The following is a 17,995-nucleotide window of genomic DNA, read 5'->3' as shown; positions in this document are numbered from 1 at the left end:
CAAATCAGTCTCCCTGAGCATTCAGGGAGCAAAGTTTTTAAGGATAGCTTGGTGTGTGGGGGAAGCCAGTGAGACAGGAGTGCTGATTGGTCTGGAGGAAATCACAGGGAGTCAAAGCTGTCTTCTTGAGCTGAATCAGTTCCTGGGTGGGGGCCACAAGATCAGATGAGCCAGTCCATTGATCTGGGTGGTGCCAGCTGATCCATGCAGTGCAGGGTCTGCAAAATATTTCAAGTACTGATCCTAGTAGCAGTTCAGGGAAGCTCAGAATCGTGTAGCCTCCAGCTACATGATTCCTAAACTGTATTTTTTAATCTTGTGGCTATTGTTAGTCTAGTCCCCAGGCAAAAAGGAGGTCTGCTTTGGGAAAGGGCTGTCACCATCTTTGTTTAAACTATAAACTACAAACTAAATTTCTTCCAAAATTAGTTCAGCCTATACCCAGGAATGAACAAGGACAGCTTGGACGTTAGAAGCAAGATGGAGTCGGTTAAGCTAGATCTCTTTCACTGTCTCAGTCATAATTTTGCAAAGGCATTTTCACTCTAAAGCTTTTTAATGAGCTTTCACCTTGGGTCTAAAATTTGCCTTGGTCTCTCACTCTGTCCCTCAGTCTAATTCTTTCTTCTGAGGAGGTAAGAATTGAGGTTGCTGCAGACGCATATGGATTCACCACCACTAACAGCTTCAAAATCTTTCCCTACAAAATGACTCATATTTAATGGATCAGACTGTGGAGCAATTTTTACTTTAGGTTTTTGTTGAAGACAATAGAATAATCAGCTGATATTAGTGGAAGCTAGCAGCAGGATGTGATACTAACAGAAGTCTGAGCAGAACAGGCAGGTAGACAGATAGTCAAAGAAAAGCCCTGCTAAAACCACAGTCATCCTAGGGTGATTGTATTCATGCCCAAGGCAGCGCCTTCTTAGAAGTGACACCAGAAGCTTCACATTGTAGGGAAAATAGATTTCACTAAGTTGTTTTGGCCAAGTTACTAAACAAATAAGCAAGTTCAAGTGAGGAGAAAAAATTAGTACCCAGAGTTGCTACAATATATACTCTCAAATGTCTAGTTTTTAACAATAACAGCAAAAATATGAGACCCGCAAGAGATCAGGAGGATGACTCATACACAGGGGGAAATACCAGTAAGAAAGGCCAAATGTTACAGTAAACACTCAAAAACTTCAAAACACCAATGGTAAATGTGTTCAAGAAAGGAAAGGGAATCACCCTTTAAAAAAGTAAAGGAAGTTTTCATTTTGAGGGTTTTTTTTTTTTTCAAGATGGCAGATTGGAAGCAGTATTAGCATGCCTCTCCCACTTGGAAGCACAGAAGATGGGTACAGATTCACACTGAGAAATTTTTCCCCTAGAACCACCGCAGGAATGTAGAAGGAAAACCAAACAATCTACAGACCCTTTGAAAGAAGCGACAGGCTACAGCCTATTCCATGAGACAGGCAGAACACTGTACATTCCCAGAGTGTGAGAGGTGGAGAGTCTGCCTCCGAACACACATCCCCACCAAGGAATCTGAAAATCCAGATCATGGGAGAAGGCCTTAACCCCACCCAGAGCTGGAGTGGATTCAGGAGGTGGTGTGAAATATAAAAGTAGAAGCAGCAGCGGGAAGTGCATTGTAGGCCTTTGCAGGCTCCAGAGTGAACGGAGGAAAGCCATTCCTGACTGTGTCTCAAGGGCCCTTGGGGAAGTCAGCCAATGAGTTCAGGGAGGGATCACAGGGTGAAAGAAGCTCTGTGATATAATCCTGAGGGGGTCAAACTCCCTTAGACAAAACTGGGGGGATGAGTGGGAAATGCGCTGTAGACACAAGCACAGGAGCTAGGCACCTGGCATTATGAGCAGACAGGGAGAGGCGTGGCCTGAAAGCCCTGATTGCTGTCTCTTCAGGGAAGTTTATGGCCTGGGGAAGGTCTGAGTTCTGTTTGCAGACTGCCAGAATCTAAACTGTGGGAACAAGACCAGCCTCACCAACTGCATGGGAGCTGGGTGAGACTTACTGCTGCCTGTACTCTCCACTCCCTTTGCTAACTTTTCTGTACAGGAGAGGCAGTTATATTTCCCTCTAGACCATTACCCCAATGGCCTGAGAACCACCCCCTGTCTCCAACAGGAGCTGTGCCCTGTCCTGCTCAAGGAGAATCTGAGTTCAGACCAACCTAAACATACCCCTACCTGGTGGTATTTCTTCACCCACCCTGGTATCTTAACACAAAGGACATAAACTTTTGGGAGCTTTATGTTCTCACCTATTGCATGAGTAACCAGAATACTTCCCCTGGGCAGCTTCAGGCAAGTTTAAAATCCAACTGCTACTACCACAACTGGTGCTCTCTTGAAAGCGCCCATCTCCTGGCTGGAGGCCAACCATATTGATTCATTCTTATGCTGATATAAAGAACTGCCCAACACTGGGTGATTTATAAAGAAAAGAGATTTAATTAAATCACAGCTTTGCAGGGCTGGAGAGGCCGCAGGAAACTGACAATCATGGCGGAAGGAGAAGCAAACACATTATGTTTAACATAGTGGCAGGAAGGAGAAGAATGACTGCCCAGCAAAGGAGGAAACCCCTTATAAAACCATCAGATCTCATGAGAATGCACTCACGATCACAAGAACAGGATGGGGGAAACTGCCCACATGATTCAATTATCTATACCTGGTCCCTCCATGACACATGGGATTATGGGAACTACAATTCAAGATGAGATTTCAGTGGAGACACAGCCAAAACACATTATTCCACTCATGGCTCCTCCCAAATCTCATGTCCCCACATTTCAAAACACAATCATGCCCTTCCAACAGTCCCCAAATCTCTTAACTTATTCCAGCATTAACAAGTCCATGTCCAATGCCTCATCTGAGACAAGGCAAAGTCCCTTCCACCTATGAGCCTGTAAAATCAAAAGCAAGTAAGTTACATCCTAGATACAATGGGGGTACAGCCATTGGGTAAATTCACCCATTCCAAATGAGAGAAATTGGCCAAAGCAAAGGGGCCAAAGGCCCCATGCAACTCTGAAAGCCAATAGGGCAGTCATTAAAACTTGAAGTTCCAAAATGATCTCCTTTGACTCCATGTCTCACATCCAGTTCATGCTGATGCAAGAGGTGGGTTCCCACAGCCTTGGGCAGCTTTGTCCCTATGACTTTGCAATGTACAGACTCCCCCCCACCTAGCTTTTCCAGGTGCATGATGCAAGCTGTCAGTGGATCAACCATTTTGGGATCTGGAGGATAGTGGCCCTCTTCTCTCAGCTCCACTAGGAAGTACCCCAGTGAAGACTTTGTGTGGAGGCTTCAACCCACATTTATCTTCTGCAATGCCCTAGCAGAGGATCATGAGAGCTCTGCCCCTGCAGCAAACTTCTGCCTGGACATCCAGGTGTATCCAAACATCATCTGAAATCTCAGCAGAGGTTCCTAAACCTTGATTCTTGTCTTCTGTGCACCTGCAGGCCCAACACTACATGTAAGTTGACAAGAATTGAGGCTTGCACCCTCTGACGCAAAGACCTGAAATGTATGTTGGCTTCTTCTAACCATGGCTGGAGCTGAAGCAGCTAGAACACATGGTGCCATGTCCTGAGGCTGCATAGAGCAGGTGACCCTGGGCCCAGCTCAGAAAGCTATTTTTTCCTCCTAGGCCTCTGGCCTCTAATGGGAGGGTCTTTGACATGCCCTGGAGACATTTTTCCCTTGTCTTTGTTATTAACATTTTACTCCTCGTTACTTATGCAAATTTCTGTAGTTGGCTTGAATTTATCCTCAGAAAATGGGTTTTTCTTTTCTATCACATTGTGAGGCTGCAAATTCTCCAAACTTTTATGGTCTGTTTCCTTTTGAACCCTTTGTCACTTAAAAATTTCTTCCACCAAACCCTAAATCATCTCTCTAAAGTTCAAAGTTCCACAGATCTCTATGGCATATGCAAAATGCTGCCAGTCTCTTTGCATAGAAAAATTGACCTTTACTCCAGTTCTTAACAAGTTCCTTCACTCCATCTGAGACCACCTCAGCCCGGACTTCATTGTCCATATCACTATCAGCATTTTAGTTAAAGCCTTTCAACAAGTCTCTAGTGAGTTCCAAACTTTCCCACATCTTCCGGTCTTCTTCTGAGGCCTCCAAACTGTTCCAACCTCTGCCTGTTACCCAAAGTTGCTTCCGCAGTTTTGGGTATCTTTATAGCAGCACGGCATTTTACTGGTTTCAATTTACTGTATTAGTTCATTCTCATGCTGCTAATAAAGACATAGCTGAGACTGGGTAATTTATAAAGGAAAGAGGTTTAATTGACCCCCAGTTCTGCAGGGCTGGAGAGGCCTCAGGAAACTTACAATCATGGTGGAAGGAGAAGCAAACATGCCCTTCTTCACATGGCAGCAGGAGAAAGAATGAGTGCTCAGAGAAGGGGGAAACCCCTAATGGAATCATCAGTTCTCTTGAGACCTAACTCACTATCATGAGAACAGGATGGGGAAAACCACCCCCATGATTCAATTGTCTCTGCCTGGTCCCTCCCAGGATGTGTGAGGATTATGGGAACTACAATTCAAGAAGAGATTTGGGTGGGACACAGCCAAACCATATCACCAATCAACACAAGCCATTATAGCAACTCTCTGTGGAATAACACTGCACCCAGGAAGGAGAAAATACCTGTGTGATATCAGCTATCACCCTTGACTGTAACACTCTGACAAACCAGAGGTCCTGAGTCTGTCCACCTGAGAAGTTCACTACTAATATAATCCTCATTTGAGAAAGTCAGCACACCAAGCCCATCTAAAACCAAGGAATCCCACACAGTCTGTGTCACTCTTCTGCTACCTCCATTAGAGCAGGTGCTGGTATCCTCTGCTAGAAGACTTGAAGATAAGTTTTGTCACTGGATCCCTTGCAGTCATTTCCCATCACCAGCCTGGAATCTGATAGACCCAGTAGATGGCTAGACCCAGAAGAGCAATAACAATCACTGTAGTCTGGTTCTCAGGAAGTCCCATTTGTAGGGGAAGTGGGAGAACACCACATCAAGGGAATACCCCATGGGACAAAGAATCTGAATGGTACTCCTTTAGATCTTTCTGATGCTGGGAAGTTTCTTACAGCAAAGACACAATTGCACTGATGGGTGTAGTAGGAAAAGTCTGCACCCTTACTGCAATGAGTAGGTGTTCTCCACAATCATGAAGGGTATTAGAGAAGGGGTTCTTCTTGCCCCTGATACAGCACTGGAGACACAACTGTGACTTCTCCCACGGGAACACCAGGTCCCTCCCACAACACATGGGAATTATGGGAGTACAATTCAAGATGAGAGTTGTTTGGGGATACAGAGCCAAAACATGTCAGCTTTCAACAGGACCCAAGTCACTTCTTGAATTCTTTGCTCCTTAGAAATTTATCTTTCCAGATACCCTCAATCATCTCTCTCAAGTTCAAAGTTTAACAAAGCTCTAGGGCAGAGGCAAAATGTTTCCAGACTTTTGGCTAAAACATAACAAGAGTCACCTTAGCTCCAGTTCCCAACAAGTCCTTCATCTTCATCTGAGACCACCTCAGCCTGGATTTTGTTGTCCATAATCACTATCAGCATTTTAGCCAAAACCATTCAACAAGTCTCTAGGGAGTTCCAAACTTTCCCACATTTTTGTCTCTTCTTCTGAGCCCTCCAAACTGTTAGCAACTGCCTGCTGCCCAGTTCCAATGGCGCTTCCACATTTCAGGTACTTTTTCAGTAGCACCCCACTCTACTGGTACCAATTTACTGTATTAGTCTGTTTTCATGCTGTTGGTAGAGACATACCTGAGAATGTGCAATTTACAAACGAAATAGGTTTATTGGACTCACAGTTTCACGTGGCTGGGGAGGCCTCACAATCATGGCATAAGGTGAAAGGCACAGCAAACCTGGTGGCAGAAAGAGACATAAGCTTGTGTAGGGATATTTCCCTTTGTAAAACCATCAAATATCATGAGATTTATTCACTATCATGAGAATAACACGGGAAAGACTCACCCCCATGATTCAATTACTTCCCACCTGGTTCCTCCCACAACATGTGGAATTGTGGGAGCTACAATTCAAGATGAGATTTGGGTGGGGACACATCCAAACCATATCACTGCAACACTGGGACGAAAGTGAGACTGTGAGTTGGAGAGCTTTCCTGCTGGCCTGACAGGGGAACTGAGGTAGCTCTCATCTTTCACCCTAATAAAACCTCAGCGTATCTAATTGAGAGCTCCCCCAACCATCTTCATCAAGGCTGGGACCTCTGCTCACCATTGGTTTTAGCTATAACCAGTGCCTACCGTGGATAGCGTCCCTATTGGCCTGAAGCCTGAATCATCAATTCAGTAAATGAAATATATGAGCTGTCTTCAGGAGACTCACCTAACACATAAGGACTTGTGAAAACTTAAGGTAAAGAATTGGAAAAAGCTATTTCATGCAAATGGAAACCAAAGCAAGCAGGAGAAGCTACTCTTATATCAGACAAAACAGACTTTAAAGCAATGACAGTAAAAAAAAAAAAAAAAAAAAGGGACATTATATAATAATAAAAGACTCAGGCTAACAGAAAGAAATTGCAATCCTGACTTCATATGTACGTAATAACTGCTCCTAGATTTAGAAAGCAATTATTACTAGACCTAAGAAATGAGACAGATAGGAACACAATAATAGTGGGGGACTTCAGTAATCCACTGACAGCACTAGAAAAGCCATTAATACAGAAAGCAAACAAATAACAAATGGATTTAACTATACCCTAAAACAAATGAACATTGTGGATATTTACAGAGCATTCTTCCCAAAAACTGCAGAATAGAGATTCTTCTAATCAGCACATGGAACATTTTCCCAGAGAGACCATGTGATACCCCCAAAACCAAGTCTCAATACATTTAAGAATATCAAAACTGTATCGAGTACCTTCTCAGACCACAATAGAATAATAATGGAAATCACCTCCAAAAGAAACACTCAAAGCTATGCAGATACATGGAAATTAAATAACCTGCTCTTGAATAATTTTTGGGTTAACAATGAAATCAAGAGAAATAATTAAAAATTCTTTGAAATAGAATATTTCACAATGGAGATACAATTTATCAAAATCTCTGGAATATAGCAAAAGTGGTGCTAAGAGGAAAGTTCATGTCATTAAATGCCAACATCAAAAAACCTAGAAGACCACAAATAGGCAACCTAATGTCACAACACAAGGAACTAGAGAAACAAGGACAAACTTAATCCAAACCCAGGAGAAGAAAAGAAATAACAAAGCTCAGAGCATAACTCAATGAAAATGAAACAAACAAACAAAAGAATACAAAAGATAAATGAAAAAAAGAAAAAACTGCTATTTGGAAAGATAAACAAAACTGATAGACCATTAATGAGCTTAACCAAGAAAAGAAGGGGGACCATCAAAATAAGTTCAATTAGAAATGAAACTGGAGATATTATAACTGATATCACAGAACTAAAAAAGATCATTTGAGGTACTACAAATACTTTTATGCACACAAACTAGAAAATCTAAAGGAAATGCATAACTTTCTGGAAATATACAAACCTACTAGATTAAATCAGGAAGAAGAGAAAGTTGAGCAGATGAATGACAAGCAGTGAGATTGAAACAGTAATTTAAAAAAAAAAAAATGCTAAAAACAACAAAAAAGTCCAGGACCAGATGGATTCACAGCTGCAATTTACCAGACATTCAGAGAAGAATTGATACCAATCTTACAGAAACTATTCTAACAAATAGAGAAATATAGAATCCTCCCTAAATTATTCTATGAAGCTAGTATCATGTGATACCAAAACCAGAAAAGGACATAATAAAAAAGGAAAACCACAGACCAATATCTCCTATAAGCATTGAAGCAAAAATCCTCAACAAAATATTAACCAATTCCAACACCATATCCACATCATGATACAGTGGATTTCATACCACAAGTGCTGGGATGATTTAACATATACAAGTCAATAAATGTGATACATCACATAAGCAGAATTAAAAACAACAATGATATGATCATATCAATAGATGAAGAAAAGGCATTTAACAAAATCCAGCATCACTTTATAATAAAAATCCAAAACAAAGTTGGCATAAAGGGACATACCTAAAGTAATAAAAGCTATACATGACAAACCCACAGCCTATATCATACTGAATAGGAAAAAAATTGATAGTATTCCCTATGATAACTGGAACAAAATAAGGATATTCACTTTCACCACGTCTATTCAAAAGAGTACTTGATGTCCTGCCAAAGCAATCAGACAAGAGAAAGAAATAAAGGGCATCCAAATTGGAATGGAGAAAAACCATCATGGGTTACCAATGATATGATAGTATAGCTAGAAAAACCCTAAGGCTCCTAGATCTGATGAATGAATTCAGTAAAGTCTCAGGTTACAAAATCAATGTGCACAAATCAGTAGTATGGCTATACATCAACAATGACTAAGTTGAGAATCCAATCATGAACACAATTTTTTTTACAATAGCTGCAAAAAATAAAATAAAATACTTAGGTATATGCCTAACCAAGGAGGTGAAAGATCTTTACAAGGAAAACTACAAAATGTTGCTGAAAGTAATCATAGATGACACAAACAAATGGAAACATATCCTATGCTCCTGGATGAGAAGAATCAAAATCGTGACAATGACCATACTGCCAAAAGCAATCTAAAGATTCAATGTGATTCCCATCAAAATACCATCATTGTTCTTCACAGAACAACAACAACAACAAAATGCTAAGATTCATATGGAACCAAAAAGAGCCTGCATAGCCAAAGCAATACTAAGCAAAAAGAATGTATCTGGAGGCATCATATTACCTGACATCAAATTATGTCACAAGGCTATAATTACCAAAACAGCATGGTACTAGTCTAAAAATAGACACATAGACCAACGGAACAGAATAGACGACCCAGAAATAAAGTCAAATACGTACAGCTAACTGATCTTTAACAAAGCATACAAAAACGTAAGTTGGGGAAAGGGCACCCTACTCTATCAATGGTGCTGGGGAAACTGGGTAGCCACAGCTACCATAGAAGAATGAAACTGGATCCTCATCTCTCACCTTATCCAAACATCAAATCAAGATGCATCAAAGACTTAAATCTAAGGCATGAAACCATAAAAGCTCTAGAAGGTAACATCAGAAAAACCCTTCTAAAAATTGACTTAGGTCTAAGACTTCATGACCAAAAACCTAAAAGCAAATACAACAAAACAGAGATAAATAGATGGGACTTAATTAAACTAAAAAGTATCTGCACGGCAAAATAAATAATCAGCAGAAAAAACACACAACCCACAGAATGGGAGAAAATCTTTGCAAACTATGCATCTGACAAAGGACTAATATCCAGAATTTATAAGGAACTCAAATCAGCAATAAAAAAACAATCCCATCAAGAAGTGGGCTAAGTACATGAACAAACAATTCTCAAAAGAATATATATATATGGCTAACAAATGTATGAAAAAGTGCTTAACATCACTAATCATCAGGGAAATGCAAGTTAAAACCAAGATGAGATACCACATTACTCCTATAAAAATGTCTATAATTAAAAAGCCAAAAACGATGGAAGTTAGAGTGGATGTGGTGAAAAGGGAGCACTTTACTCTGCTGGTGCAAATGTAAATTCGTAAAACCACTGTGGAAAACTCTATGGAGAGTTCTTAAATAACTAAAAGTAGAACTACCATTCACTCCAGCAATTCTCGCTACAGGGTACCTACCAAAAGGAAAAGAAGTCATTACATGAAAAAGACACGTGCACACACTTGTTTATGGCAGCACAATTCACAATTGTAAAGATATGGAACCAACCTAAGTGCCCATCAACCAAGGAGTTAAAAAAGAAAATGTGGTATATATACACCGTGGCATATTACTCAGCCATAAAAATAAATAATAACAATGTGTTTTGCAGCAGCATGGATGGAGCTGGAGGCCATTAGCCTAAGTGAAGTAACTCAGAAATGAAAAGCCAAATATTATATATTCTCACTTATAAGTGGGAGCTAAGCTATGAAGGCACAAAGGCATAAAAATGATATAATGGACTTTGAGGAATCAGTGGTAGGGGGAAGGTTGGGAAGGAAGTGAAAAATAAAAGACTACGTATTGGGTACAGTGTATGCTACTTGGGTGACAGGTGCACCAAAATCTCAGAATTCACCACTAAAGAATGTATCCATGGGCTGGGCAAGGTGGCTGAGGCCTGTAATAGCAGTGCTTTGGGAGGCCAAGTTAGGCAGATCACTTGGGTTCAGGAGTTCAAGACCAACCTGGCCAACATGGTGAAACCCCATCTCTAGTAAAAATACAAAAAAAATTAGCTGGATGTGGTGGTGCACACCTGCAATCCCAGCTACTCCAGAGGAGGAGGCTGAGGCACAAGAGTCACTTGAATCCAGTAGGTGGAGGTTGCAGTGAGGCGAGATGGTACTACTGCACTCCAGCCTGGGTGATGGAGTGAGACTCTTGTCTCAAAAACAACAACAACAACAAAAATCCTTGTAATCCAAAACCACCTATACCCCCACAAAACTATTGAAATAAAAATAAAATTTTAAAAAAGTAAAGTACAATAACAATTAGAGATTTCATTAGATAGGGATATCTTTATTATTAGACAGAGATATCTCTATCATTAGATAAAGAGTATCAATAGATACAATTAATGTTCTTCATGGCAAGATAGTATAACTTCTTAGCTTATCTTTTCACCATATAAAAATTATTTGCATATTTACTAGGGGCAAATATTCAGGTTAACATGTAACTTTTGAAAGTCTAAGACATTAATTATTAGGTAATAGCAGTCAAGCAATGGCATAGTGTCCTAGAAAAGAAAAAAACATTCAGTGGCTCTAATAAACAATTCTTCAGTATGATACTGAAAGGAGCTGCTGTCATTCTTTTTGCCTTATTTTAAACTTTTAGATAATTCATCTTACAAGAAGTATGTCCCCATGTTGACTAGAAAGAGAAAAATATACAAGACAGAGAAAAGCCAAGGAGTGGAAAATAGCAATGTGTTTGGAGAACAAGTAATTTACTAATGATTGTGTATAAAATGTTAGATGCAGAAGAGAAGGTTGGATAGTTAGTATCGAAAAGCCACTTGTAAAATAAATAAAATTTAAAAAGCCCCCTGTGTGCCTGGCTAGGTAAGAAGTTTAGGCTTTATGTAAATATTAAGTTGTATCGTTTATGGGTTTTAAATAAAGATGAATACAGTTTTAGAGAGAATAGTGGAGAGCAAGGTAGCCCTGAAGGGAAATAGACAGCAAAAACTAATCTTGCATCTTTGTTTAGATCCATGCTTCTCTAGATTTAATGTGCATACAAATAAATCACCTTGCGGAACTTGTCAAAATTCATTTTTGTATTTAGTAGATCTGTGATGGTGCCTAAGATTCTACATTTCTAAAAAGCTCTCAGGTAATGCCCGTGCTGCTGGTTTATGAATTACACATGGAGTAGCAAGAATTAAGATCAGCACTGTCTAACAGAAATATAATGTTTAGTGGCCATGTTCCAAATAAGTAAAAAATTAAAATTAACATAAAATAGATTTTATTTTATCCAATATATTTAAAATATTAGCATTTCAGCATGTTATCAGTTTTTAAAAGATTGGTAATCAGATATTTTGCATTCTTCCCTTCATACTCAGTGTCAGATATCCAGCATGTCTTTTATATTTACAACATACTTCAATTCAGACTCTAAGTTTTCACTGGGAATATTTGATCTGCATTTTGCACTTCGATTTTATAAAACTTACCATTGAAAAAGTCTTATGTATGCAAGTTGAATGACACATACTCAAAATTTGTGTGATAACTGAATCAAATTTCCTTTTGGGAGTTTAAATCAATTAAAATTAAATAAAATTAAATATTTGGTTTCTCAGTTGCGTTAGCCACATTTCAAGTGCTCAGAAACCAAAAAAGAATACTGCAGGTATAGATGATAAGAGTCGAACAAGTACAGTAGTGCTATGCTATAGAATTAAAGTGGTATATTAAGGTAAGAAAGTGTAAAGAATAAGTCAAAAAATACTCAAAAATGTAGTGGAAAAAGCAGGAGACAGTCCTTATTTAATTCTTATAGCTCAAGAGAGCCTATTGCGTACATTTCTTCCCAATTCCGTATTCAGTAATGTTACAACGATAGCTTGAATTTGGCCAAGATGAGTGTATTTACAACATAAATATTAGCAAATGCTCCCTTTCCTCTTCCAGAACCCATTGTTAAACATTACCAGCACATCACTAGAGTTCAGATATCTGAGGGATCAGATTTGTTTATTCCCATTTTCTAAAATTTAATAGGTTTTCATTATAATAAAATCCATAAAATCCTATAATATCCTACATGATCTGGCTTTAGTCTACCTCTCTAAAACCATCTACATTATGATATTAGATTACTTTGCTCTTCCTTCAATATGCCAAGCATATTACAACTTACAAATCTCATCGCTTGTTGAACATTCTCCCTACCTATCTGTGAATTTCATTCTAATACATATCATTTGCTCAAAGACTCAAATTCCTGAAAAGCCTTCAGAAACCACCAGTTCTTCCTTACCAATTAGTGATTAACTATCTCTATACTTGCTTTATTTTTCTTCCTAGAATTAAACACAACCTGAGATAACATATTTTTTAAAATTTGTTTATCTATTTCTTGTCTGTCTCTGGAAATGTGAGCTCTTTGAGAACTTACTTGGTTTTGTTCTGATGCCTCAAGCTCCTAGAGCATTGCATGATACCAATGGCATTCAATAACAATTTGACACGTGGAAATAACTAAATAAATGAATTTACTTAAGTAGGACCTATAATCCATGGATTTGGTAAAAGATTGGCTATGGGGGCTAAAGGAGTAAGTAGAGCTAAAGGAGTAGGTAGTTTCCCAGCTTTGATTGTTAAGAAGGCATTCAGTAAATAAGATAATAAACACAATAGGAAGAAAAAATGTGGACATGAGTATTACCAGTTCATCTTTGATCATTCTGGGTTTAAGTTCCTATGGAAACTACCAATAGAGAAGTCAAATAGGACATTCAATATGCAAGTCTGAATTTTGGGAAAGAGACAAAATCTCTGAGATTTGATAACTATTTCTTACAGGTAGCACTTAAAAATCATGTAAGATCACGTAGAAAGTTGATGACAAATGAAGATAAGAAAGTTAAGTGTGAAATTCTGTACAACACCAAAAGTAAGGTGGCAACTAGAAGTAATAAACATGTAAGAAAAAGTCATAAAACAAAGAAAATACCAAAACAGTATAGAATCCAGGAGACAGTCATAATTTATTCTTATACAATCAAAAATGCCATTTTTGCCTTACGACAAATGTCAGGCATTATAATATGAGGTATTCAAGCAGGGATAAGATAGAATTCCTGCTAGATTTCAGAAGAAGAAGGACGGGGCAGAAAATACCCATAAGTAATATGAAAGACTTACTGGTTGAATAACGGTTTAGAGTACAGGATGAGGCTGGGTATAAATCCTTCTGACTTAGCCCTCTTTTCCCCACAATCAACAGAACTTCTCAGGCCTTCCAACCTGTGAGTCCTGAATGAAAGAAAAAGTCTAAGTGGTAAAACTAGAGAATTAGGGTGCCTGAATATCTTCTGTAGGATCTTCCTCTGAAAGATATAACAGAAAATGACAGTGTCAAATCAATGTAGGACTTGAGGAACAACCAGTGATTACGTGAGTGAGTCAGATGATTCCCTGGAGCACCGAAGTCCAAACTCGGAGAGCACTGCTGATTAGACAATTGAAGAACTACTGCAGCAGAACTTACAGGATCTCAGGAGACCTAGCAGAGGGTGTCAGAGCCATGACAAGAAACAGGATTTTATGAAATATAGTCCTCAGATCACTTTTGATCTTGGGAACTATGTGGAAGCTCTGCAACTTGGCAAGTAGGTTCCATTCATTTATGCAACTCAGGACCAGCCCAAGCTGTTAAAATGATTTTCACAGGTCCATACATTTGATAGGAGTCAAAGCAGACATTTGGGCTCTGTCACAATATTTTTAACATCTGGAAATATTTTTTAAAATGAAAGTTTTTGCATATCTGTTAGAAGTAATTGGTCTAAAGTGTGGAGCCCTATCTGTTTCCAGATGCCCTTATCAGTCAGATTTGGACACCCTTATTGGTCTGATTTGTCTACTTATTGGCTCTACAATAAGATGGTGATTTATTCTATTCTTATATAATTTATTCTTATATGTTATGCCTATTCATTTTTGTAACTTCATACCTGCAAATAGTGGTTGCTTAATGTATATTTTTTGAATCTTTAAAAAAAAAAAAAGATTTGTTCTGTTTATACCTGTAGAGAACTAGCCAAGAATGTCTCGAGGGGACTCCTCAGTGGCAAACTGAGATACAACCCACAGCGATGTTGGAGCTGATATAAATTCAATCTGAAATTGCATTTTTCAACTGAAAATGGGGAAAAATTAAATTTAAAAATTCAGAATAAGTGAATACTGCCTTTAACTTGAATCACTAAGCTATATTTTTTTTTAATGTCTACATCTGTACATTCACTTGGGAGTACTCTGGTTATTATAAAAAAAGTCTGTCAGTTAAAGCAGAGATCAAAATACAAATTGTAACACACAGAAACGTTACATGAATTTGTTTCACTCCCTGGAGAACTTTAGGTTCATAAAAAGCAATGAATGGATTACATAAAGACATAAATATGCTCCTGCATTTTCATCTCTGACAGATATATTCTTATTGCAATGCAGTCTTTAAAACTACACCACCTTGGGCCATGAGCTCATCAGAGCTCTCAAGCTCAGTGGGGTCAAATCTGGTTAATGTTTGGAAGGGTGAGCTCCAAGGAAAATCCAGGTGCAAGAGGATATAATGCTAGTAATTCAATAGATGACATGGTTTCCTTTAAGGCACTAATAAGCAATTCTCCCTTAAGGCCATTATCAGACACCATGCTACTGGAGGTTTCTTTGTAAAGATTTAATATATGTGGACATTTAAGATCTCATAAATTCTTTTATATTCTCTTTATTCTCTTGATAATCATTCCAAACTTAACATTTTTTTCCAAATTTTGTGGCAAGATATACATAAAATAAAATATGTCATCTCAACCATTTTTAAATGTATAATTCGATGATATAATACATTCATATTTTGGGCAACCATCACAACCATTTATTTCTAGAACTCTTTATTTTGTAAAGCTGAGACTCTATACCCATAAACAATACTTCCCCATTCTCTCTTTTTCCAGCCTGGGGCAACCACCATTTTACTTTCTATTTCTATGATTCTGATTATGTACTTGATAAAAGCAGAATCATACAATGTTTGTCTACTAAGCATAAAGTCCTCAGGATTTATTCTTTTCACAACAAATGTCAGAATTGCCTTCCTTGTTTTTTTTTTTTTTTTTTTTGAGATGGACTCTCGCTCTGTCACCCAGTCTGGATGGTACGATCTCGGCTCACTGCAACTTCCACCTCCCAGGTTCAAGCAATTCTCCTGTCTCAGGCTCCTGAGTAGCTGGGATTACAGGCATCTGCCACCACGCCCAGCTAACTTTTGTATTTTAGTAGAGACAGGGTTTCACTATGTTGGCATGTTGGCCGGGCTGGTCTTGAACTCCTGACCTCAGGTGATCCTCCCGCCTCAGCCTCCCAAAGTGTTGGAATTACAGGCATGAACCACCATGCCTGGCCAGAATTGCCTTCCTTATTAAAGCCGAATAATATTCCATTGCACATGTATACCACATTTTGCTCATTCCTTCATTCGCTGATGAACATTTGGGTTTCTTTTACATTTTAGCTGTTGTGACTAATGCTGCTATGAACATGCATATACAAATATCTCTTTGTAACCTCGCTTTCAGTTCTTCTGCATATGTACCCAGGAGTGTAATTGCTAGATCATATGATAATTCTACTTTTAAGTTTTTGATAAGTGGCCATACTGTCTTCTATATCATTTTATGTCTCCACTAAGGATGCAAAGGGTTTCAAATTCTCTACATCCTCACCAACACTTAGTTTCTGTTTTTTGTTTGTTTGTTTTGTTTTTTTTTTCGTCTTATGATTGTTTTATAGTAGTCAGCCTAATAGGTTACAAGTAGTATTTCATTATGTTTTTGATCTGCTTTTTCCTAATGGGATGCTGAGCATCTTTCCATGTGCTTATCGGTCATTTGACATCTTCTCTGGAGAAATGTCTATTCATATCTTTTGCCCATTTTTGAATGATTGTTTTCTATTGTTAAGTTTTAGAGTTCTCTTCATATTTTGGATATTGACCCTTATCAGATGTATGATTTTAAAATATTTTCTCCCATTCTGTAGATTTTTTTCTCTGTTGATAGTATCCCTCAATGCACAGAAGTTTTAAACTTTCATGAAGTCAAGTTTGTCTATTTTTTCTTATTATATGTGCCTTTGCTATCATAGCTAAGAAAGTGTTTACAAATCCAGTGTCATGAAGCTTTTGCCCTTTATTTTCTTCTGAGTTTTCTAGTTTTTGCCTCATGTTTAGGTTTTTAATCCATTTTTGAGTTAATTTTTGTATATGGTGTTAAAGATCCAACTTTGTTCTTTTGAATATAGATATACAATTTTCCCTGCACCTTTATTGAAAAGACTGTCCTTTCCCCCATTGCATGGTCTTGGAGTCCTTGATGAAAAGCATTTGACCATTTATGAAAAGGTTTCTTTCAGGACTCACTTTCTTCTTTCTTTGTTCTATATGTTCCTCTTTATGGCAGTACAATACTGTTTTGATTATTGTAGCTTTATACTAAGTTTTGAAATCAGAAGTTGTTAGTCATCCAATTCTGCTCTTGTTTTTCAGTACTGTTTTGTGTATTAAGGATTCCTTAAGATTGCATGTAAGTTTCAGGAGGTCTTTTTCTATTTCTACAAAAAGTGTCATTGGGACTTTGATAAATATTGCATTAAATTTATAGATTGCTTCAGGTAGCATTTACATCTTAATAATATAAAGTCATCCAATCAATGAAAATCAAATGTGTTTTCATTTATTTACGTCTTATTTAATATCTCTTAGCAATGTTTTATGGTTTTCACTGTACAGGTCTTACAACTTCTTGGTTAGTTCCTAAGTACTTTATTCTTTTTGATGCTATTATAAAGAGAACTTTTTTTTACAATTTTCTTTCTTTTCAGCTTATTCATTGTTAGTGTACAGAAATGCAATAGATTTTTTTTTTTTTTTTTTTTGTGGTGACTTTGTATCCTGTTACTTTGCCAATTGTTTTCTAGTTCTAACCAATATTAATGTGGACTCTTTAGGACTTTAACACATAAGATCACATTATCTGCAAACAGAAATGATTTTATTTCTTCCTTTTCAATTTGAATGCCTATTATTTCCTTTTCTTGCCCAATAGCGCTGGCTAGACTTCCAGCACTATGTTGAATAGAAGTGGTGAAAACAGGCATCCTTGCTTCGCTCCTGATCTTAAAGGAAAAAAAAACATTCAGTCTGTCCCCAAAAAGTGTGACGTTCTCTTGGGCACTTGGGTCACTTCCACATTTGAAGGGTTGAAGGGTTTCAATTTCTCCACATTTTCAACAACAGTGAGATTTTCATGTATGAATTTTGTTATGTTGAAGTGGTTTACTTCTATTCTTGGTTTGTTGATTTTTTTAATAAAAGGGAGTTAAATTTTGTTAGTTTTTTTCTTGTATCATGATATAATTATGCGTAGTTTTTGTGCTTCATTCTGTTAGTGTGGTCTGTTACATCAGTTGATTTTCATATGTTGAGCCCCATTTATAGTCCAAGAATAAATCCCACTTGGTAATGGTGTATAAATCTTTTAATATTCTTTGAATTC

The sequence above is a fragment of the Macaca mulatta genome, chromosome 2, assembly GCF_049350105.2.
Source record: "Macaca mulatta isolate MMU2019108-1 chromosome 2, T2T-MMU8v2.0, whole genome shotgun sequence".
NCBI classification, from domain to species: Eukaryota; Metazoa; Chordata; class Mammalia; order Primates; family Cercopithecidae; genus Macaca; species Macaca mulatta.
The sequence above is the reverse complement of the archived record's forward strand: the minus strand, read 5'-3'. Positions refer to the sequence as shown.